This window comes from Protopterus annectens, chromosome 3.part1 (genome assembly GCF_019279795.1).
Source record: "Protopterus annectens isolate FY-2018-M chromosome 3.part1, PAN1.0, whole genome shotgun sequence".
NCBI classification, from domain to species: domain Eukaryota; kingdom Metazoa; phylum Chordata; order Ceratodontiformes; family Protopteridae; genus Protopterus; species Protopterus annectens.
The window spans coordinates 732,471,727-732,496,826 of record NC_056732.1 but is presented as its reverse complement, the minus strand read 5'-3'; the positions used below and the strand labels follow the sequence as shown (position 1 = coordinate 732,496,826).

The window sequence follows — 25,100 nt, the reverse complement described above, 5'->3', positions numbered from 1 at the left end:
GGATGTTTTCCCTGCACCACTTGGCCTGGTAATCAACTTCAGACTCATGGGCACAGAGGATACTATATTCCCTTTGACCTTTATCCCAAGCCTCTAAGGTGAATCACCGATGTCCCACCCAGTCAGGGAGATGCAACAGCGCTAGAAGTTCAAATGCTGCTAGAAAGACAGTCATCCATGTAGTCCCACCAGACCAAATAGAGCAGTTTTTTTACTCTAGATTATTTTTAGTGCCAAAAGACAGGGGACTGGAGACCAATTTTGGATCTTCGTATTCTAAACAAGTTTGTCAGACAAGAAAAAATCCAGATGGTCATGGTTGTCCATTCTCCCATTCCTGGAGAAGGATGACTGGATGTGCTCTATAGATCTTCAGGATGCGTATTACAACATAAAAATGGACAAATGGTCCAGAGGATACCTCTGCTTCCAGCTGGGAGCCAATCATTACCAATTTAGAGTACTGCCCTTTGGTCTCCCCAGAGTGTTTACCAAATACATAGCAGTAGTAGTAGCTCACCATAGACAAGGATTCCATGCATTTCCATAATTAGACTATTGGCTTCTCACTGCTCCAACCAGGAGTCTACTGCTTCAAGCCATACCATACACTCAAGGCCTGGTAGAAAGACTGGGAATCTCTATAAATTTAGAAAACTCGAACCTGGTACCGACTCAAACCTTAAGAGTTCATTGAGGCAACGTTCGACACACTATTGCCAAGTTGCCCTGCCTCTTCCCAGGCTGCTAAAACTGAGAGCTCAACTTCAAACAACACTTTCTCAAGATGTAGTCTCAGCTAGACAGGTTCTACAACTGCTGAGCTCCATGGCGGCTAAAATTTCACTGGTCCCTCTTGCAGAGTTGCATACGAGGATACTGCAATGGCTCCTATCTTCTCAGTGGTCTCTAACACAACCAATGTCCCACCCGATTCGCATAACAAGTCGATGCAAGCAGGGTTTGAGTTGGTGGATAAAGCTAGTGTAGGAGTTATTTAGTTTACCTTTTTCACCCCACCCCCCCAACCCAAAGACATAGTGACCATGGACGTTTCCCTGATGAGATGGGGGGACATTTTCAAGGAAGGATTGTCCAAGGCACTTGGTCCCCCATACAGGCTAAATTGTATGTCAATGTCCTAGAACTGAGGGTGGTACTCTTAGCGTTGCAAGCAACAGCCCTCCTGTCCAGGACAATTGCCATCCAGACAATAGGTCAGTAGTGTGGTACATCAACAAGCAAGATGGAACCGGATCCTATCCCTTATGCCAAGAAGTCCTAAGAGTGTGGCAATGGGAGATGGGACATAGCTTCCAACTGCTTTCTATTAGCAATGGACATTCCTGGGAATTCCAATCTGATTGTAGACAAACTGAGCGGGAACATTCTGATGCCTCATGAGTGGTCTCTCAACCCTGTAGTAGCGACTCAAAATTTTCGTCGTTGGGGCCAGCCTTGCTGCGGCCTATTTGCATGCCACTTCAATCACAGATGCAGCAGCTTCTTTGCCCTTATTCCCCCACAAGGGGAGTCACAGACAGATGCTCCGATTCACGATTGGCTGCCGGGTCTACTGTATGCCTTTCCACCCATTCCACTCATACCGCAGTTCCTGAAGAATGTGCAATGGCTAAGAAGCAGCCATCTTCATTGCTCCTTGCTGGCCACGCCAAGTTCGATTCTCTTCCTCCTCATTTGGTTCACTGCTCGTGGACCTTGGGCCCATTCCCGGGACTCCTATCTCACCCAAAGGGGCTGATTCGTCCCAACCTTCACAGCTTCAAGCTGACAGCTTGATATCTCCACTTCTATTGATTGCCAGGCAAATACACTTATCTTCCCTAATCCAAAAGATTGTTCTGGCTTCCCATAAACCCTCCACCGGAAAAATCTGTCATAGTAAATGGGTCAGATTTACAATTTGGGCTAAGGAACAAGGACTAGACCCCTTTTCAATGCTGGTCCATAAAGTTTTAGAATACCTGTCGACCCCTACTTCATGCAGGAGCTTCAGCCTCTACTATTACAGGCCAGCTGGCAGCTATTGCCAATTTCCATAATGGTTGCAACGATTCCCCATTAATGTCTCATCATCTTTGCAAAACCTTCATAAAAGGAATTATACACCTCAAACCACCTATCAGAACTCCATCTGAACAATGGAATTTGACCTGCTTACCCTTTGAACCTTCCATCTCATGTGACAAAGTTTTTTTTTATCCTGGAAAACCTTATTCTTAGTGGCTATCACCTCAGCCAGGAGGGTATCAAAACTGCAGGCCTTGTGTATTAACTGACCTTACTCGATTTTCCACAAAGGGCATCACTTCGTACTAACCCTTTTTGCCCAAAGTTATCTCAAATTCAGATCTCAAACAGTCTATTGATTTACCAGTCTTTTCTTGAATTTTCCAACAGAGGTGAATACCAGCTACACATGTTGGATGCACATAGACCGCTTCGTTTTTACTTAGAACTAAACCCTTCAGAAAGTTGGACCAACTGTTCATAGCCTTTTCAGGTCCCAGATTGGGGAAAGCTGCCTCCAAAACCACCTTGTCAAAATGGTTAAGAGATTGCATTACCCTTGTCTATCAACAGAACAAATTATCTTTGCCTTCTAGTATCAAGGCTCATTCCACCAGATCAATGGCCACATCAGTGGCATTTCATTCCACAGCTTCTGTGGATGACATTTGTGCAGCAGCCACTTGGGCAAACCTACATATCGTTATCGAGCATTGCAAGTTGGATCTAGCCTCCAGTGGAAGAGCATCTTTTGGCTCAACGGTGCTCAGGAATATCCTTCCATAGGGCCACCCAGGACACAAGTAGCTAGGGACTCTGTTCTATCAGTAAGGAATGAATGAAGATTTACATCATCAAAGTTATGTCTTACCATAACGTTCCATCTGTGTTGTAGATCTTCATTCATTCCTTACGGCCCTCCATCCCCCCATCCCCCCTGCCTAATGACTCCTGGTGGATCATTTGGTCCTGTCTGCCTGAAAGTATTTGCTCAGATAGGACCTCCATTGTCTCAACTATCTCCGTTATCTCCACGGTCTTATACTGGGTGGGCAAACTACCTAAAGAGAAGGAGAAGAGGGGCACTATGGGTAGGAATTAGCTCAAGAGTTTTTTGGCTGGCGTGAGCTTGTGTACTGGCCAGGTCAATTCCAAGGACGGACCCGAAGTCCTATCAGTAGGAATGAATGAAGATCTACAACACATATGGAACGTTATGGTAAGACAGAACTTTCAGCCACAGATGGATGACCCTGCTGTGGCCATTTCTGGTTCCTCAGACCACTTATAATTTTCTTCCTTGGATTGCTCTAGTATTATCCCTTCAGCCAACATGGACCAGAGGTTAGACACCCTCTGCGGCTATTAAGAGCCCTTGGTGGGCAAAGATGATACACTTTTGGTGGTCTCTGAGGAAGGGGTGGTGAATCCCCTGTTCCCTGGGATGATGTCCCTGAAATGGGTTAGCCTGCATCTAAGGAGTTTCTTGTCAGAAGGAAGTGGAAAGTTGAACATTTATCTTCTCCTATCTCTGTTGCTTTAGACAGGAAAGGCTTATTGGGCTTAACTCAGGGCTTAGCTCTAGCTCTTAACCATTCTCATTCTGAAAATACTTGTAAGAAAGAAAGGAATTCATCAGTTTCTGTTGACTCCGTGTGATGTTGAAACAGCTTAGGGAGAGTTCAGGTTTTACAGCACGAGACTAAATCCACATAAAGTATCCTTGCAATAAGCTCATTAAAATTCTGTCTGGGTAGTACCCAAGCAAAACATGTGGTAGTACAGATGACCGGTTCTAGATCCTCTCCCTAAAGCACTGCAAGTATCAGGTTAGTACCAGGGGTGATTCCTCATCAGTGAGGAACAATACTCAATCTTTCCATATGCTTAGTATTGGAAGCTAACTTACCTGTTGAGAGCTTACAATGTAAAAGTGTTCCTTTTTTCTTCCACCATCAGCACTAATATTTTGTGTACTGCTCACCTAAAGATATCTCCTGTAACTGCTGTGCCAGTTTTTCATATAACCAACAGCAACAGAAACTATCACAGCAACAAACTGAAACGGGTATGAGTCACTGCATAAAAACATGAACACTGCTCCATACCATATCATAAAATGCATCTCTGCCTCTATTTACATCAGCAGTAAACCCAAGCAACTGAACATTTATGTTGCAGAAAGTATTAAAAACTCCACTGCTCTGTCTGCCTGCAAAGTGAAAGACTGAACCACTTAGCTACAAAGAAAAAAAAGAAATAGCACATATGAGCACTACTTCACTACATTTCTAAGTGAAGTAATGAGGTTTCCTAACACTATGGGGGTGCAAACAAAAGGAACACACAAAGGAAACTGTTAGCACTTCCTAAATGCAAATTACCCTTTCCCCAAGGTAATGAAACCTGAGCCATCACACAAAGTTATAAGACCAACCAGGAACCAAAAGACCAATAAAATCCAAAGGAAAACGTAGTCCAAAGCCAACAAGGAATTTATTTAGGCATAGACAAAAAAAAATAAATAAATAATAAAACTGAACTGACCTAGGTTTCGTCTTCACAGTAAGACTTCTTCAGAATACCAAAACACATCAAAACCACACTTTATATATGTAGTTAAATAACCACACCCCCAGCACAATTCCATTAGTCAATCATTCCTAATTCCTAAGAAATACTCACATAAAGAAATACAAGTATAAACATAAATCAATATATGTAAAAAAACAAAACAAAATGACACTTGCATAAATATAATTTTTTAAAAACTGACTGTTAAAAACATGTTACAAACACAAGTAATCATGACTTCCCCGTAATATGTTTGAGCCTTAATAAAGGCTTAATAGAACAATAGTCATTTAAACCAGGATACTTTTGAGCATCTAATTTGATTTGCCACCTAAGCTCACATAAATCCAAATGAACATCCAAAGTTCTCCCTTGTGGACCATATTTTATTTGTTGTAAAACACAAAACCTGAATTCATGCGTGGAATTACTAGCAACATGCCTAGCCAAGGCATTTGTAGTTTTTTAAGTGCTTAATATCCAAAAGGATGGATTGGTTCTGAGGGACACCCTGTCCGCATGAAAGATGATGAAAGGCTCCACTGCCATAAGGGCCTGTAATTCAGATACCACTCTAGGGTTATTTTACCCACGGGTCACAAGTTTATTGTTAATGACTTTAATATATTTATTTATTTTAGGTCATTTTGATTGCGTTTCCAAAAATGTAGTTTATATGGCAAAATGCCAACAGTGTTTGGCATTCTATACAAGGAAAACTTGCAGAGCTTTTAGAGATAATTAGGGAACACCTTTTGGATTATAATCCAAATTATAATATACAATTATTATAATTCGTATTATAATGAGCAGAAATGGCTGAGGCGTGGATTTTAATGGAGGAAAAAGACAGGCACTTGTGAAGCATCTCAGTTAAGTATTGTAAAATCTGAGGTAAATTGGGCGCTGCAGTGCTCATCCCTTGAGATTGGTTCCAGGCACAGAATCTTTTCAATTATTCAGCACAAGATTTTCTAGTACTAGGCCTCCTTGCCTCCAAAATGATATCCATCACAAGTTTGCAGAGGGATGGTAAAGGAGAGATTAAGTAATTAGCCAGGCTACAAGGTTCAGTGTTAGAAGCTGAGGGTGCAGAATCTGGTTCCCCTGCTGAGACAGCAGGGAAGGAGTCCGAGGAAGGTGCCATGGAGATCACCATGACACACTGCGCAGAAGGAGGGACCAGTGTTGGCCCGGCCAGACTGGAGCAATCAAAATCATCCTTGGTTTGCCCTGTTTGATTTTTAGTAGTTCTTTGGAGAGCAAAGGCAGAGGGGGGAAGGCATAGACTGATAGTTTTTTCCAGCTGAAGGACAGAGCATCCACTTTCCAGGCTTGTTTGTAGGGAGTCCTTGTGCAAAATGTGTCCAATTGGTAGTTCTGGGTAGAGGCAAACAGGTCTGTATCTGGACTCCCCCCATTTGCTTGTCAACATGTTGAAAATCCTTGGTTCCAGTTTCCATTCGTGTGGGTCCATGAGGTTTCTGCTTAGTCCGTCTGCCAGTGTATTTAATTTTCCTGGCAGGAATTGAGCTTGTAGGTGCACTTGGTAGCTCAAGGTTGTGTTCCACAATGTCATGGCTAGTCTGCAGAGGGGGTAAGAATGTGTATCCCCCCCCCGCTTGTTTATGTACCACATAACAGTGGTGTTGTCCGTCTTTACCATTAGTTGTCCTGGCAGAATGTGGTCCTTGAAGGCTGTCAGAACATTCTGTACAGCTAACATTTCTTTTTGATTGATATGCAGGTGCATTTGACTTGGGTTCCATTTGCCCTGAACGCACTTCCCTGTCAGGTGAGCCCCCCATGCATAGTCTGATGCGTCTGTTAGGGTTTGGGTGGCAGGGGGTGGTGTGAAAGGTAGTCCCTTGGTTTTGGTGGCAGGCCTCTGCCCACCAAAGGAACTCTAGGTGTACGCAAGGTATGATAGGAATCATTGTTTCCAGGTCTTGAGAATGTTGACACCACAGGCTTTTTAGATACCACTGTAGTTTCGTCATATGCAGTCTTGCATATGGAATTAGAAGAATGCAGGAGGCCATGAACCCCAAGACTTGCAGTATTTGTCTTGCAGATAGTTTTTTTGTGGCCACTTGTTTGTAGTAGTTTGTCAAATGAATTTGTTTCTCTGGCACGAGGTAAGCCATTTGGGAAGTTATAATTAAGCTTGCTCCCAGGAATATAATTTGTTGACAGGGTACCAGATGTGATTTCTTTTTGTTTATGGTTTACCCCAGACAAGTTAGAACCCTTTGTACAAAGGCCAGATGATTCAAATTATGTCCTGGCTTTCTGCCTGAATTAGACAATCGTCCAGGTATGGGTATATCTGAATATTTCTTTGCCTGCAAAATGCAATAACTGGAGCTAGGCACTTTGTGAATACCTTGGGCACAGTAGAGAAGCCAAAGGGCAGTGCAGAGAACTGATAGCGCGTGTAGCCTGCTTTGAAGAGTAGGTATCTTTTGCAAGATTGCCTGACTGGGATGTGCAGGTATGCTTCTTTTAAATCTAGTGTTGCAAACCAGGCATCTTTGCCTAGCATAGGAAGTAATTGGTGAAGAGTCAGCATCTTGAATTTTGGAATCTCCAAATAGGTGTACAGAGTAGACAGGTCCAGGACAGGAAGCCATGAATTGTCTTTTCTGTGTACCAGGAAAAGTCTCTAGTAGAAACCTTGTCCCTTTTCCTCTTCTGGCACCAGTTGAAAAACCTCCATGCTTGAGAGAGAAAGTACTTATTTTTGGGCCTCTGCCCACTGATTTGGGGGTAGGTCTGGCCACCCGCTTGGTGTTGGCAACATGTGGAAGTGAAATCTGTATCCCTGGGGCACTATATTTAAAATCCATTTGTCCAGGGTAATGAGTTCCCAATTCTTTGCACGAAGAGCAATTTTTCCCCCCAAAGGGGCAGTCAGTTGATAAGTGCTTGGAAATTTTAAAAGGAAGTCACTGAGACCGTTTACCATAGGGGGGAGTCTTATTCCCAGATCTGGAAGTGGAGGCCCCCCACTGCTTAGTTGTGTGTGTCCCCTGGGACTGAAACCTGGGGTTTTTGCTGCGTCTGGGTTTGGCTTGAGAAAACCTGGAAGGAGCTAGAAAGGACCAATTCTTAGAGGGCCAGTGCCTACTAAATCTAGGAGGCTGAACTTGTAAAAAATCTTTAACAGTTTGCATAGATTTAGCTTTATCTTCCATCTTTTTAAGAACTTCCTCAGCCTTGTTGCCAAACAGGCGGTCCTGATTTAAAGGAGCATCCAACAATTTAGCTTTAACATGATCAGGCAAAGATTGCTCCTTGAGCCAAGCATGCCTTCTGAGCACAGACCCAGTAACAGCAGCCCTGCAAGAGGCCTCTAATGAATCAAAACCACATTGCAAAGTAAGTTTTCAAACTTGTTCAGCAGAATGCATTACATCCTGTAATTCTTTATTTTCCACACAGTCAGAAATCAACATCATATTCTGTTTAAGCAATTCAGTAACATGTTGCTGATACTTTAACATATGAAACTGGCAGTTTAAAGCCCTAATGGCCAAGGTTGCAGAAGTGTAAACCTTCTTACCCCATCTATCCAGCACCCTGGAGTCTCTATCAGAAGGGGTAGGATTTTTAGCAGTACAAGCCTTAATGCCCTTGGGCCCCTGTGAAACGTTCTCTGGATCTGCAATAGGATTTTTAAAAAGGAACTTGTGGGACTCTGGGACCCTGTAGTATCTGTCAGGTTTTCTGGGAGCAGGAGGCAGGGAATCAGGAGCCGAACTAGATTCCGAAAAAGCATCAACAATGTCTAGTACAGGAGGAATAGCTAAAGGCCTACGCTGAGGTAGGAAATCCCTAAGCCTCTTTTTTGAATCAGAAAAATCCTGGTTTTCCCAGTGGAAATGCTCCCTTAAAAGTATGTAAGGTTTCCCCAAAAGAAAAATCCTCAGGAGGGGAAGCAGAGGGAATGGAGTCCTCTGCATCAGAATCTTCATAAGTAGATAAGGGCAAATACAGATCTTCAGAAGAATTAGAAAAAAACAGAATCCTGATCAGAAGATTCATAATCTTCAGTCCTAAGCCTCTTAGAAGGGGGGGTTGTCTACCCCTGATTAGAGTTATTAGATCTTCAGCCATTCTTATGTTTTTAGGCATAGAGGCCTGAGCATGTGGCATGGGTGTCGGTTTTTTAGGCACAGATCGAGATTTAGGCCTAAGTAAAGAAGGAGGCGTCAGTTTAATATGCAAGTCCGTAGGCCTGAATACACCCTCAGAAGCCGGTGCCTGCACAGCATCTCCGGACCCATCCAAGGTAGACACATCCGCAGGTTCCAAAGTTGAAGCATCTCGTGGCATACCAGACTCCGAATGGGTCTCAGTAGAGGCCTGCGAATCAGAAGTAGCAGGTATCAGGGGCTACGAAAGCATCTCACTGAGTACCGGCAAACTGGCAACTGGCTTAGGAGAAGCATAGTCAGCAGTTTTGGACCTCGGCAGCCTGTCTCTGTCTTTATCTTTGCGTTTTTCAGAATCCCGGTAGTCGGATAACTGACATTTCTGGAAAATTAAACCGAGAACCGAAAAATTTAGAGGCGAAAATATACCGACGGATAGTGCGCTGATTAAATAAAGCACAAAACCGACAGCAAGGTACGTCGTGGTCAGGGCCTAAGCAAGGAATACAGTACGAATGAAAATCTTTATGAGGTATTTGCTTTCCACAAGTAATGCGATTATTAACTTTTACTGACATTGGTAAGGAGCAAGAAAAAAAGTTTCCCCAACAGGGTACTTAGCTTTAGTTGAAGACTTCTGTTCTGAAACTCAAAAACGAAAATTTCAGGAGTCGGCCGACCGGCACTTGCAAACTGCTTCTGCTTTGTGCACCGCATGGCAAGAAAGACTGATGTAATGGCGTCGGCTGCATGTTTTATACCCCTGAAGACCTGACGTCATGGAAGAAGGGACAGCAACTGACGCAGGACCCAAGACTTTGTTAATCAGGCCGACTGAGGGTTACCTGCAAGCAGATAACCCAAATGCAATGACTGCAATAGTGAAACACGAATAACATCCTGGGTGGCCCTTATGGAAGGCCATTCCTGAGAACCATTGAACCAAAGGCCGCTCTTCCCCTGGAGACCACATCCAATTTGTAATGTTTGATGAAGGTATGGGGTTTAGCCCAAATGGCTGCTGCACAAGTGTTATCCATGGAAGCCCTGGAGTGAAAGGCAACCGAAGTTGTGATGGCCCTAGTTGAATGAGCTTTGATTTGAACAGGTTTAGATTAATTCGCAAGGGAGTTTGAAAAAGTAATGCAATCTCGGAGCCATTTTGATAAAGTAACTTTTGATACAGCACATCCCATTCTTGGGCCAGAAAAGGAAATGAAAAGCTGGTCCGAATTGCAGAAGGACTTTAGTCCTGTTCAAGTAGAAACGTAGTTGTCTATGTACATCCAATGAATGTAGGCAGTATTCTCCCTCGTTGGAATAATTTGGGAAAAACACAGGGAGCTCAATGGACTGGTTAATAGAGATGTCGGAAACCACTTTGGGGAGAAAAGATGGGTTAGTATGAAGGGATACTCTGTCCTTATGGAAGATGAAATACGGGCTCTTGATGCGCAAGGCTTGTAAACTCAGATATCCATCTGGCTGATGTGACCGCCACCAAAAACAAAGATTTCCATGACAGGAATTTTAGATCACATGTTTCAGCAGACTCAAAGGGGTGTAGAAAGAGAGACTGTAGAACCCAAGAGAGATTCCATGTCTCTACAGGTTGCCTAATAGGAGGTCTGCTATGGAAAACTTCCTTGAGAAAGGTCTTGCAAAGTTGGGTGGAGATGAGAGGGACGCCATCCGAACAGCTGTGGAAATTGGAAATAGCTGCTAAATGAACTCTAATAGTAGAAGCTGATGCCCAATTGTCAAACAACTCAGAAAGATACTGGAGTATAGCAGCTGTAGGAGTTGAAATATGATCTAGCATGTGATTATTAGACCAAACAGCGAACCTTTTCCACTTGTCTCTGTAGAGTTTTCTGGTGGATGGTTTATGGGAGGCCGGAATAATATCGCGAACAGGTGTGGAGAGGGTTTCCTGCCTGGCGACAGAAGTGGAGAAACCAAGCTGTCAGCTTGAGAGTGGACAGATTTGGGGGAAGTCAGCCCTTGTGGGCGAGATATCAGGTCCTGACGAGTGTCCAGGATCCAAGGAGGAGGTTGTAACAGGTGAGGTCGGAGGAAGGGAAACCACACTTGTAGATGCCAGAAAGGGGCAATGAAGATTACTTTGCATCTCAACCGGATTGCTTTCTTTAGAAATAGGGGTATCTGAGGATAAGCATAGAGGAGACCTGTGGGCCAATCATTAGTCAGAGTCTTTCGGTCATTCCCTGTCTGGGAGAAAGAGGGCAAAATAGCTGCTGCATTTTTTGTTTGAAGGGGAAACAAAATGATCACAGCAAGGCTGGCCCCAACAGCTGAAGATTTCTGCCGTCACGTCCCGGTTGAGAGACCACTCGTGTGGAAGGAGGATGCATCTGCTCAGCCTGTCCACAATCATGTTGGAGCTCCCCAGGATATACGTTGCAATAAGAAAGCGGTTGGAAGCTATTTGCCCAATGCCAAATTCACATGGCCTCGCGACATAGGGGGTAGGATTTGGTCCCTCCCTGTTTGTTGATGTGCCAGATGACAGACATATTGTCTGACTGGATTGCAATCGTTCCCGACGGAAGGAGCGATGAAGTGCCTGCAACACTAACAGCACTGCTCTTAACTCCAGGACGTTGATATGCAAGCTGACCTCCAAGCTGGACCACGTGACTTGGACTGTCTTTCCCTGGAAGTGGCCCCCCACCCTATCAGGGAAGCGTCCGTGGTCACAGTGGTGTTGAATTGGGGAATCTGGAATGGGCAGCACCAAAGATTTTCATCTGTTCTCATCCACCAGAGGAGATCGTGTTTGCAGGAATTGGTGATGAGGATCTGTGAGTTTAGAGGATGGCGATTGGAGATTGGATATCCACTGGGACAAAAGGAGCCACTGTAATAGTCTCATATGCAATCTTGCCAGGAGAACAATCAGGATGGCTGCCGCCATAGACCCCAGAGCCTGTAGAACTTCCCTTGCAGACACCTTCCTTCGACAGAGTATCACTTTTACTTGTAATCTTAATCTCTGAAGTCTGCGAGGAGGGAGAGAGACTTAGCTTGTTTGAGTATTGAATACTGCTCCTATAAATTCCAATTGTTTGGTAGGATGAAGGTTGGATTTTCCCAGTGTATTGTGATGCCTAGAAACTCTGCCAGTGCCAGAGTGCAGAGGAGGGCCATGACCAGTAGGCACTTGGTGGGGGCAGAGAGGAGCCAATCGTCTAGATATGGAAACACCTGGAATCTCTGTAGTGTCAGATGAGCTGTTACCACTGCTCGGCATTTCATGAAGACTCTGGGGGCCATTGAGAGACCGAATGGCAGGGCTCTGAATTGGTAATGATTCAGCCGGAAGCGAAGGAGACACCTGGAGTACTTGCCCATTTTGATGTGGTAGTACGCATCCTGGAAATCTATCAAGCACATCCACACACCATCCCAAAGAAAAGGGAGAATGGATTGTATCGTGACCATGCAGAATTTGGTCTGAACTACTGATTTGTTTAGATGGCTGAGATCCAAAATGGTTCTCCAGTCTCCGGTCTTTTTGGCACCAAAAAGAATCTTGAGTAGAAACCGGATCCACACTAGTCTGGGGGGACTTGTTGGATGACCCATTTTTGACACAGCTTTCTTATTTCTGAAGCTGCTTCTTCCCTTTGACTGGGTGGAACATTGGGCAGGCATTTCGGAGGTCTTGGGTAAGAGATTAGAGGGATGTAATAACCTCTGCAAATTATTCTCGGCACCCACTGATTGTTTGTAATAGAGTGCCAGGCAGCTTGGTGCAGAAAAGAATGAGCTCCGACTGCTTCCAGAGGAAAGGAATCGGGGAGCGCTGATAAGGTCGTCCGCAGCAAGAATCCCTGGAGTCCTGATTTTAGGGACCCCTTCTGCCTCTGGGGGAATCCTCACCACGTACACTACGGAAAGGGCCCTGAGATTTTTTGTGCCATATCTTTCCACTCCTCTGGCTCCTGGAGAAAGAGCGCTGAGGTTTGGAAAAACATAGGACAACGGCAGGCAAGGTTTTTCCGTCCTGCTCGCACCTGGCTAATGTGTCCTTCACTTTAGAACCGAACAAAGTGGACGGTTCGATAGGGGTGTTCAAGGAGGAAGACTTTAAGGAGTCTGCGAGGTCACAAATGTGCATCCAGGCATGGCATCTCATAACCACACCTGCACCCGCAGCTCTAGCCGCCCATTCGGTTGCGTAAGACAGCAACCTCATGGACGAGTTGAAGATAGACTCAAGGGTAGCAAGCTGAGAAGCAACTTTATCATGTGCCCAGTCAGAAACTTGACCCGCAAGGGTTCCAGAGAGTTCAGAGAGGAGATATCTTTGGAGCCTGGTAAAATGTGCCAAATAATTCAGAGACCTGACAGCAAAGATCGCTGAAGCAAAAACTCGCTTCCCTAATCTGTTCACTGCCCAGGACTCTCTGATGGGTGGATGGACAGTAGGACTTTCCTCCACAAGGTCCTTTTTTGTGGCAGCTGCCACCACCATAGCACTTACTGGTAAGCCTCTAGACCAATGGGGGTGTTCCTCTGGAGGGGAAAGTATCGTGTCTGGTCTCCGGCGAATGGCCTCAACGGTATCAAGGGTTCTTCCACGCCCGCTGCATGATGAGCTGGACTAACTCATCGGCAGGGGGGGTTCACCAAGAAGTAGAGGGCCGAGAGCGGAAGGCCTGCAGGAATACTGATTCCTCCAAGGAAGGGTTGGAGGGTTTCCAGTCATCCCTCTGCCTCAATTTCCAGGACGTCTCCAAAGGAGACATAAATCAGGGGGAGACCGTGGGGACCCTTCCCAATCATCGTAGTCCATATCCTCAGTGAGGGACTCCTCCAGGGAGTCCATGTGTTTCCTCTTGCACATCCATTTCAGAGGTGGTTCTTCAGTGGGAGCATCTGAAGACGACTCAGAAAGGAGGTTACCCTTTACAGAGGTTTCCTGAGGCTTGCGCTCTGTGCCCTGGGAAGGTGGGCCTGTGATAGCTGCAGCTCAGGAGGAGGAGGGGGAAGCCCGATGTAGGAGGAGCGCTTCCCGAAGCAAGCACCCTCTCCATCACCCGGAAGACAGGCCCACCCAAAGAGGAATGGGAGCCTGGAACCGAGGAAGACGATCTTGGAACCAGGGTCACACCCTGCTCAGTGTGGCCCGCTCCTGGGGACGGACCCTCAAGCAAAACCGGGGTGGGTGTCGCCCACAGATCCGAAGACAGAACTGATGAAACAACTGGAACCATACCTGGAGCTGGGGGTTCCACTCCCCCCCCCAAGAATAAGATTGAGGAAGGGGTGGTTCCAAAGGAACCGAAACCCAAAGGGGCCTCGGTGCCTCAGAGAAGGTCACTGTCAGCGCTGAGGAGAGGATTCTCCCCAAAGACGTCGGAGCTATGGGCCTCAGAACTGAAGGGTCGAAGGGAGGAGAATACGTGAGTGTCAAGGGAGCAATGGACCCAAAACCTGGAGTGGGATGGGTTTTAGGAAAATTTGTAATCCCCTCTGGCTGTCAGCAGCTGATCGAACATTCAATTCAGACATACTCCTGGTGGACCTTCCCGACATTCCTGAGGGGGAGTCAGGTCGGTCCAAAAAGGGGCTAAAGGCTTGTCCTGAAAACAGATCCAACGACAGGGAGTACTGGGTCCGTGGTGTAGGAAAAGTCGGCACCGAGGATTTCAGTTTCGAAACAGGAAAAAGGGGGAGTATCAGTGCCGCGAAAGTGCTCGGAGCAGAGGGAATAGCTGGAATGGAAGTCATTAGCGGCTCCGAAGAAGTGGTCGGTACCAATCTCGGAACGGAGATGGGCGACAGCATCGGTGCCGAGGTAATAGCAGGCAATAAGACTGGAGCCGAAATCACACTTGGAACCATAGCAGTCTGTGCCGAGGGCAGCGCTGATGTGGAAGTCATCGAGATGTCTGCAGAGACCACTGGAGCAGAACTCGGAACACAGGTGGTCAGAGCAGAGGAGGTGATCTTGTGCACAGTGGAAGACTTGTGGGCCTTATGCTTGAGACTTGCCCTTATCACCAGCTGGTGAGGAGGGGTCAGAATGAGGATTTTTTTGTCCTTTGATGGAGGGGTTGAGACCTCGAACGCAGTAAGAGCCTCAGAAAAGGGTGAAGAAAGCAGGCCTTTCAAAATAAGTTCATTTTTCCTTTCATGGAGCGTCCGCTGACTGAAACTGGCACAAATCTGACAGGGAGGTTTCACAGATAAGTGGGAAACCCCCAGACAATGTACACAATCATCATGCAGGTCGCTATTGGGGAGTTTACCATTGCAGGAAGTGCAATGCTTAAACCCCAAAGTTCCTTTCTTTTCAGACATACTGAGTATATCGACTCAATCCAAAATAAAAGGACAGAGAAAGGAAGGAAAAGAAAAAAATACCAACAATGGTATTAAGAATACCACAAGGGTAAAGAAGGGCGTTTACCAATAATGGTAAGAAGTGGATACCCTTGGGTAGAGCTAGTTGAGATAAGATATAGAAGAGTTTTAGGAGAAAAAAAAAACTTAGAAATACAGTAAATTTGAAAAAATACAACGCTTAGCTGGAGAGCTTGGTGAAACACTGCTATATGGCTGTGCGGCAAACAAGATCTGAGAGAACTGGGAGAAGGGCATTGTGGGTAGCAGCTTAGCTCGAGAGTTTTTGGCGTATGCGAGCTTGGTATTAGGCCAATTTGATTCTGATGGCTCGGAACCGAACCCATCAGTGATGAACAGGTTACGCTCAACATAGAATCACTATTTACAGCGATTCCAAACGACTGGGGAGTAGATAATGTCAGAGCTTTTTTGAATAACAGGAGATGTTTTACAAATGAGAAAGTGAATTTGCTCTGTACATTACTTGAGCTTGTACTTGAGAATAACGTTTTTGTTAGAGAATGAGTTCTTCTTACAGAAGGCTGACGTGGACATGGGCACAGCCTGTGTCAATAGCTACGCCAACCTTGCATTAGTGCAATGGGAGAAATCCTGTTACATAACGCTTATGAAGAGAACATAGCCTAGTACACACGTTTTGTGGACGATATGATTTTGCTTTGGCTTTGCTCGTCAGAACTGCTGAATGAATTTATCAACTACTTGCATGGCACTACTGGTTTCTTAAAATTTACCTGTAAACATTCTGCTGTAGAAGTGGAGTTCTTAGATGTTAAGATCAACAAAGGAGACAGAGTTAGTGCAAAATGACAAAAAATACAATGAACCCACAGACATTGCCAACATTCTGGCAGAGAGGTTCAGTGCAAACTTCTCCCCCCCCCCCCCCAAAAGAGCAAACATCTATCCCAACAGAGTGCAGCCTCCCTGACATCACAGATGCACAGGTGAGAGCTGCCCTCTCCAAAGCAAAAAACACAGCATCAATGGGACCGGACGATGTCCCGGGCTGCGTCTTACACGAGCTCCAAGAAGAACTGTACCCTCACATAAAGTCACTGTTCAATCTCAGCCTTACTACAGGATATGTATCCAAGGAATGGCATACAGCAACAATGGTCCCACTCCACAAAGGTGGAGTCACAACGGACCCCAGAAACTATCGCCCTATAAGCCTGGTCTGCAAAGCTATGGGGCGTATCATGGAACTCAAAGACATTGGGAACCTCCAAACACTGGATCCTACCCAATTTGGCTTTGTTAAGGGCAGATCTTGCCTCTTGAACCTGGTCGACTTCTTTGAAACAGTCACCAAGGCCATAGATGAAGGGAAGGTAGTCCACACAGCCTACCTGGACCTTGCAAAAGCCTTCGACACAATACCCCACTCGGGCATCATAAATAAGCTCACCAGCTTAAATATCAACCCCTATGTCACAAGATGGGTTGCAAACTGGCTCAGGGATAGAACCCACATGGTCAGAATTGCAGGTGCCATGTCAGACTCTAAACCAGTTACAAGTGTTGTCCCACAAGGCTCAGTCCTGGGACCTCTCTTGTTCGGTATATATTTCTCTGAGATACAGGCTAACACGGGAGGACTATGGCTGACCAAGTTCACAGATGACTGCAAACTGGGCGCCATAACAGACTCGTCAACTGACACAAGCATCCTCCAAAAGGGTCTCACAGAGACGGATAACTGGTGCCAGAGCCATGGCCTAAAGCTAAATGCCAAAAAGTGCATAGTCATCCCCTTTGGAAAAAACAGTGCCCACAAATTACCACATAGGTGGTAATCCATTAAGTACAGAAAAAGTAATTAGGGATTTGGGGACCCAAGTAGATATCAAACTCTCCTTTGACAATCACATTGCCAAAGTGGTTAGAAAGACCTTCTATATAGCCCACTATCACAAAAGGGTTCACATCTAGATCAAGAGAGGTCATTGTGCCTCTCTACTCATCAGGCCCATAATTGAATACAATGACCCATTTGGGATGTACCTTACCAGACACCTGCAGCAACTGGAAAGACCCCAAAAGTACCTCACCAAAAGGATCAAGGGACTCAAACAGATGCCAGACGCAGTTAGGCTAAAGAAACTCCAGCTCTACTCAGTTGCTTACCGCTTACTCAGAGGCAATCTGTGCCTCACGTATAAAGCCATGTCCAACCCAGAATTAATGGACATGCTAGACCTCAGGAAATCCAAATCCCTTAAGAGCTACACTCTCCAGGGACTTAAACCTCAGCACAGAAATAAACAGGACATGCTGGAGGGACAGATTCATATCCCAGAGGCTCCCCTCACTCTGGAACAAAATCCCAATCCATGTTAGGCAGAGCCCCTCAATGACCCTCTTCAAGAGGAATCTTGACGAGTGGATGGGAGATCGTAGGCTTACCCCTGGGAATCTTTTCTGTGTCCCTACTAGACAGAGGCACAGTAAACTAACCTTAAAAGAGTTATCTTCTGTGACCTACTATACAGAGGCACAGTCAACTAATCTAAAAGGGTGGTGAAAGCCAAACACACTCTGGCTAGGTTTATAAATGCCCTGGGCAGATAGCCTAGTATCAACCTATGAACCGTATGTATACCAGTGTCTACAAAAAACCCACTAGGAAGAACTTCCTGTACAAAAATAGCATGCACCCTAAGCATGTCATTCGGAATGGTTTAAAAGGGCAGATTTATACAGTAAAGAGATTGCACAATGATAACATTCAGTTGGGTTTAGCACTTGACTCCCTCAAGAGTGACTTTTTAGAGAGGCAGAGATTGACTCAGATTACTGATGCATGGGAAGAAAGGGAAGGGAAATGTGGAGCCTATTTTGGCAACCATACTCCAGCTGATGCTCCACAAGCAACTGTAGCTGTGAGAGATTAAAGTCTCTCTACCTTACTCTAGTGATCAATAAATACTGTGAGGTCATTAAACAGAATTGGAATATCCTACACACAAAAGATGAAAGGGACTATAGACAGCACACTACACTTTGCATTTAAAAACAATAAGTCCTTGAAGAAACATTTGTGCTATAAAATCACAACTCTGTGTCAAAGGGCCTCAGTCTACCAGGTATGGGACTTTTTCCTGTAGATCATGTTCGGCCTGTAAGTATACACTTATGGGCTCAACCTACATACATCCTCACGTTAACTTTAAAATCAAACTTGATTTTTATGCCGATTGCAGAACCCCAAATATTGTTTATTTTGCAAGCTGCCAGGTCTGTCATGCCTCATAGGCAAAACTAACAGACCACTGAAGGACAAGATTCTCTAACATTGTAGTGACATTGGGAACCAGAAAGATACAAATGCCTTAGCACAACACATTGGTTTGCATGGCTCAGAACACACAAGTTTTGTGCTTCAGGTTTTGGACTTTAGTATTAGACGGGGTGATGCATCTAATAAAACAGAAAGGGCTGAACAGAAATGGATCTTGCTCTTGAATGCAGAGAAACTGCCTGGTTTAAATGGCATTTCTAGCCTTAAACCATTCCTGAAAGCATTCCCGCTTAAACATTAATGTTGTTTTTAAACTATTTTATTTGTATTGTTTTCCTTGTATTTATAACAATTATTGCATTGCTTGTGTGTGTGTGTACCTTTTAGTTAATTCATTAGATTTGCATATGATAGCAGATTGGTTTTGCTTTCTTTTTAAACTCATGTCTTTCTACTTATTAGTCTGAAGAAGCGACAGTGTTATCGCGAAAGCGCACACTTTTATTACTTTCCATTTTGTTTAATAGAGTTTTTTGTCCAGCCGTGTTGGTTCGGTATTTGTTTTTTTTTACTTCACATTTAGTCATTTGAGTTTGATAATTAATTGCCCTAAAAGCAAGGGTATCACAGGTGTAAGGCTTCTTTATCTACTCACAGCCTTACTACCCTTTGTCAATAGGTAGGGTATTAGCACTGGGTAGAAGCTTAGAGAGTTTATCGAGAGAGAAAAATCCTAAAGGTCTGCCACTGGGTTTTTAAGTGGTTATTATAGGTCATCAGGAACCTTTTAAAACTTGTCTGGTCTCCTGGGAGCTGGAGAATAAGTGTCAGGTGCAGAAGGAGTAGACTAAAAAGCATCCTGGAAAGCCTCAAGCACGAGTGACCTGAAAATGGGCAGGGGTACCCATCTGCAAGAGGGAGTAATACCTCTTCTAGAAATCAAGAGATCCGAGTAGATTGCCAATCAAAATGTTTCATCATGTTTTGTATGCTCTCCCCAAAAGAGGCTTCATCAATGGGTGAAGCAGGTGCAGAGAAAATCTGCCCCACAGAATGCAGCTGAGGGGAATAATCCAGAGAATGGTCAGAGCCATAGTCCTACTCCTCATCAAAAGAGGAGGAAACTAGGGTGGGTTTTAAAGGAGTAGCCTGTGGGTGGGGAGACTTACAGAAGAGAGATTTTAAGGACATTATCACTTTGAACAACCCTCACAAAAAGTCTATACACTCTGTAGCAGATTGTTGAGAGACAGACAGACAGAGAGAGAGAAAGAGAGAGAGCGCGCGAGAGAGCGCGCGAGAGAGAGCGAGAGAGAGAGAGAGAGACCACATGCTTTAGTCTTCGGGTTTCTCTTTTTAGGTGTGATGTCCATTTGGATGACGTGGAGGTTCAGAACCATGTCTGGCATCAGTTAGCGTAGGACCTCTTCTCCAACTAAAATTTGAGGGACGCCATACCATACTTCTGAAATAAGAGGAGCAGTTCTTCTCTGTACCAGCAGTCTGAAAAGCCTCAGGAGCCATGCCATCGTCCGACTGGGTCTTAGTAGCAGGCAACGGAGTAGTAGTCTGACATACTGCAGGTTCTGTAACCTCACAGGGTACCATCAGAGTCAAACGGACTGCTGATCCATTTAAGTCCGCTGAACTTTTTTCGTCAGATGTCAGATGATGTGGAATCATCCATCTTGGACTGGGACAGACGCTTAAGATGCTGGGTCTCACAAAAGATGTTAAGAGTAGAGAGCCTAGACTTAAGGGTTTTAGAAATGAATAATAGAGCAAAATTTGCGATAGTGTTCAAGTCTAGGTAAAGACACCTGGTATGAAAGTCCTTGTACAGAATCTGCCGACCGCACTTGTACTTATCCCTTCTGGATGACATCTACAACCTTCAAACAAATCGTAAGGAAACAGGAAGGTTCCACAAAGGACACTTGTCTAGAAAAAGCAAAGCAAATGCACCAACAACCAAACAGTGAACAGTCTAACACATGGACAACCTGCGTTTGGGCTGGCAGTGAGAGTTTGAGGATCCACACTTGTACACGTCTTTATACCCAAAAGCATATGAGCTGAGGTTGTGTGCCAGACAAGCAACCTAGGAAAGGTAAAGCTTTGATACCCTGGGCAGGATGTCAGTTGCGATAACCCATATGTCAGGAAGTGCAACAGTGACTTCAGTCAGGACATCAGCATAATCCTAGACTTCTACCAACTGGAAAGGGGCCCTGGTTTTAACATATTAGAAACTTGCACCAATTCTGGGTCTGGGAGTATTCTCTGAGAGAGCCGAGAGAAGGGCAGTGAAATGGGCCAGATCAGAAAGATGACTGGCCAATTGACTCAACTGATAGACCTACTCACCCCGGCCTGCCAATCTGTGATATCACTGGCTTCTAGCCTGCCTGGGAACCAGGAAATTCTCGCCTTTGGTGAGAATGGTGTGCAGAAAGGACAAAACAACTGTAACAGACAAGATAAGCCCTCAGGACAGGATAATAAGAATAAAGGAGGCGACTGTGAAGGTTTTCCCACGATATTAAAATCGACAACTGAGGTGAAAGAAACCAAGCTAGTGGAAGTGCAAATTTCGGACATTCTAGCTCAAATAATGGACAAGGTGACTGTTTTGTTAATAATGTTCAGCCTAAAAAGACAAATTTTAACACTATTTTAAAAAGAAAGTATTTGTTTAATGGTACAGAACAAAAGATAATTGAAGTGAATAATACCTATGCCAACAATTTGTTGAAATTAGATGAATTGCTGTTAAAATATAAACTATTGGATCTTGAGAATGCATACCTTAAGGAATGTTTGTGTCTTTCAGCTTTTCCAGTTAGGGGTCACCACAGCGGAACTCCAGTCCGCTAATGATTGGCAGTTGATTTTTACATACCGGCTTGCCAGGCCTGACGCACAAACTTCAACGAAGGTACGCCCATTCACGCATGTCTCCATGCAGAAGATGCTCTAGCTGAGAAACAAACCGGACAGCGTCTTACTGTGAGGTGACAACGCTACCGCAGCACCACCACCGCGGTTTTACATACCTTAAGGAATGTGTGAAGCTCAATATAGTGCCAAAAGGGCTTAGGGTTTATAAATGCCCTAACAAGGTAAGGGAAGGCTCTGATTTTCATAAAGAGTGAACAGAAATATTTGACACGTGTGGCATTGAAACAGTAAAAGCGATTAGGGAAAATGAAAAAGAAATTGATATGATGTTTTAACAATGTTGAACAGATTAACCAGATTATTATTAGTGATTTGATGTTTATGACTGAAAAAGAAAAAAAGTAAATATTGTGAGATTCTGGGAAAGGCTGAAGTGAAATGTAAAACTGTTTTCATAGACGTAAAAGAATACAGAGAAAAAATTAATTATCTTAGACCAAGGGAATACTGAAACTCCGACATGAAAGAGATGGCAGGGAATATTATAATTACTCGGAGCAACAGCACAATGAGGGGCACAACACTCAAACATATGATTATGTATGTTTGTTAGCCATTTTTCTGTGTTTTACGTGGACTAATAAAAGGTTTTTCTCAGTAGCGAGTGCTTCCCCCAGTGCTCTTTTTTTTTTTTTTTTTTTTTGGTTTATAAGCGTAAAGGAGACTAGAAGGCCAAACTAAAACATCTCTCAGCGACTCCCCTAGAGGGGGGATAAGGGCAAAACACCTGCTGCACTTACTGTTGTGGGGAAATGCAAACAGACTGCAACAAGATTGACCCCATCGACAGAAAATCCTCTCTGCCACTGATTGCCAGACTGTTGTGAGGCATCAGAATGGGCCTGCCGAGTTTGCCCGCTAGCAAGTTGGATTACCCTGGAATGTGCATTGCCATAAGAAAGCGGCTGGAGGAGATACGCCACTGTGCCACACTCACTGCTTCTCAACAAAGGGTACAAAGATTGGGTTACCCACTGTGTGCAGATGCACTAAACCACAGACATGTTGGTTCGAATCACAATCATCCCAAAAGGAAGAGCATGGTGGAAGGCCTGTAATGCTAGGACCACCACTCTCATCACTAGGACAATGATGTGGGAAAAGTTCTCTTTTGGGGGCCATGTGCCTTGGACCATTCTTCCCAAAAAATTCACCACCCCCAACTGGGAAGTATCCATGATTACCGTGGCTAATGGGAGTGGAAAGGCCAAAGGCAGCCTTAAAAAATTTCACCCGACTGAATCCACCAAAGCAGATGGTCATTGCATACTTGTGCGAGTTACAGTGAAGCCAAGGTATGGAGAAGAACTGACCACTGAACAGATGAAGTCCACTGAAGAATACACATATAAAAGCAGGCTATAGGACCCAAGGTTATGACTGCTCCCTTAGACCCTAAGGTTTGAAGAATCAGTCTGGCTGGGAAAGAAGGGTGCAAAATAACCTGTTCCACTTGCTACACGATGGTCCATATTCTGTTAGGTGGAAGGGAGGCTGTGTCTAAATGAGCAACTATGAACTCCAAGCTCTGAACGGGTTGGAGATAGGTTGACCAAGTAGCCCAAAGATTGATATAACTGGAGAAAGTACTCCCTGGATTTCTCAAGAAGCCTGGCTGGGGGAGTGAGGAACCAGTCATCTAGGTATGGAAAGTGAGCTGCTATCACTGCTATACATCTGGTCAACACCCTGGGGGGCTGTAGTGAGAAAAAACAACAGGGCTATGAAATGACAGTTACTGGTCCCCAGACGAAAGTGCAGGTATCTTCAAGAGCATCTGTTCACCTTGATGTGATAGTATGCATCCTGAAGGTCGATGAAGAGCATCCAAATGTCTTTCCGCAGAAATGGGAGAATGGAATGAACCATGACCATTTGGAACTTTTGAGTTTTAAACTGATTCAGTCTGCTGTGGTCCAGAACTGGTCTCAAGTCCTATTTTCTTTGCCACTAAAAAGACTCTTGAGTAGTTCCAAATCCTTTCTGGTCTGGTGAGACCCCCTGGATGACTTTGTCAATAGTTTTTGAATTATCTGTCGAGCTGCTGACTTCCTCCGAGTGGGAATTTCGAGAAGTCTTTTCCTTTTGCTTGGGGGAATTTGTGAAAATGGTATGAAATAACTTCTGGACATGATTCGCCACACCCAAATAGCTTCTGTGACTGATGCCCAGGCATCTGGGTACAGACATGAGCGCCCCCTGCCTACCTTCTGAGGTGAGCAGGCTGGCCACCTTTTAGAAGCGCTGAAAGGGTTTACCTGAGAAGGAATCTCTGACACCCTGATTTCACAGGCCTCCTCTGCAACGAAGATGGCATCTCCATTAGAACTCCACCCCTGCCTCATGGGGAAAATCCCCTCGTGAGTCTTGGAAAGGACACTAGAATTTACAGTGCAATGAAAAGGTATTTGCCCCCTTCATAATTTCTTATTTTTTGCATGTTTGTCACAGTTAAATGTTTCAGATCAAATTTAAATATTATAAATATTGGACAAAGATAACCCAAGTAAAGACAAAATGCAGTTTTTAAGTGATTTTTATTTATCAAGGAAACAAAATATCCAAACCTACATGGCCCTGTGTGAAAAAGTAATTGCCCCCCTTGTTAAATCATGAAGCAACTGTGGTTAATCACATTTTGGGGAAAGCAGAGTTCAATTTCACTAGCTACACCCAGGCCTGATTACTGCCAGACCTGTTAAATCAAGAAATCACTTAAACAGAACCTGTCAGACAAAGGCAAAAGACAACCATGAATTCTGCTCTATCAAAAAATCCTGAAGGAGAATTTCCGGCCATCAGTTCATGACCTCAAGCTGAAGCGCACTTGGGTTCTGCAGCAGGACAATGATCCAAAACACACCAGCAAGTCCACTTCTGAATGGCTTAAAAAAAAAACAAAATGAAGTTTTTGGAGTGGCCTAGTCAAAGTCCGGACTTTAATCCAATTGAGATGCTGAGGCATGACCTTAAAAAGGTGGTTCATACTCCGAAACCCTCCAAATATGGCTGAATTAAAATAATTCTGCAAAGAAGAGTGGGCCAAACGATGTGAGAGACTCACTGCCAGTTACCGCAAATGCTTGACTGCAGTTGTTGCTGCTAAGGGTGTCACAACCAATTAGGTTTAGAGGGCAATTACTTTTTCACATAGGGCCATGTAGATTTGGATAGTTTTTTTCCTTAACAAAATCATCACTTAAAACTGCATTTTGTGTTTACTTGGGTTATCTTTGTCTAATATTTACATTTGTTTGATGATCTGAAACATTTAAGTGTGACAAACATGCAAAAAAAAAAAAAAAAAAAGAAAAAAGAAATCAGGAAGGGGGCAAATACTTTTTCATTACACTGTATGGAACCACATTTTCCTTCCTCCTCCAGATTCCTGGAAAAGGATCTTTGAGGGGTAGAAAAACAGGTGCCCGCAGCAGACAAGGTCTTGCCATCCTGTTCACTCCAAAAAAGTGTTTCCTTAATAGTGTGGAAGGCCGACCCAGAAAAAGGAGTTCTGATGAACGAACACTTGAAGGGCTCCACAAAGTCACACAGGCACATCCCCTTACAGTTATGCCTGAACCCGCCACCTGTGAGGTACCCCAAGCAGCATAGGAAATTAACTTCATGGAAGCATTAGCGATGTGGCCAGCTGTGAAGACAGCTTCTTGTGGTCCTCCACAGATATGGTCACAAAAAAGGATTTTGACAGCTCGAGACAAATCCCTCAGCAGCCT

At 44.5% G+C, this 25,100-nt stretch overlaps 1 protein-coding gene across 1 annotated transcript in view; it reads right to left on the bottom strand.

The window, feature by feature from the left end:
- PKHD1L1 (PKHD1 like 1) overlaps window positions 1-25,100 on the bottom strand; it is a 1,597,738-nt gene that overhangs the window by 1,035,681 nt on the left and 536,957 nt on the right. The window lies entirely within an intron of this gene.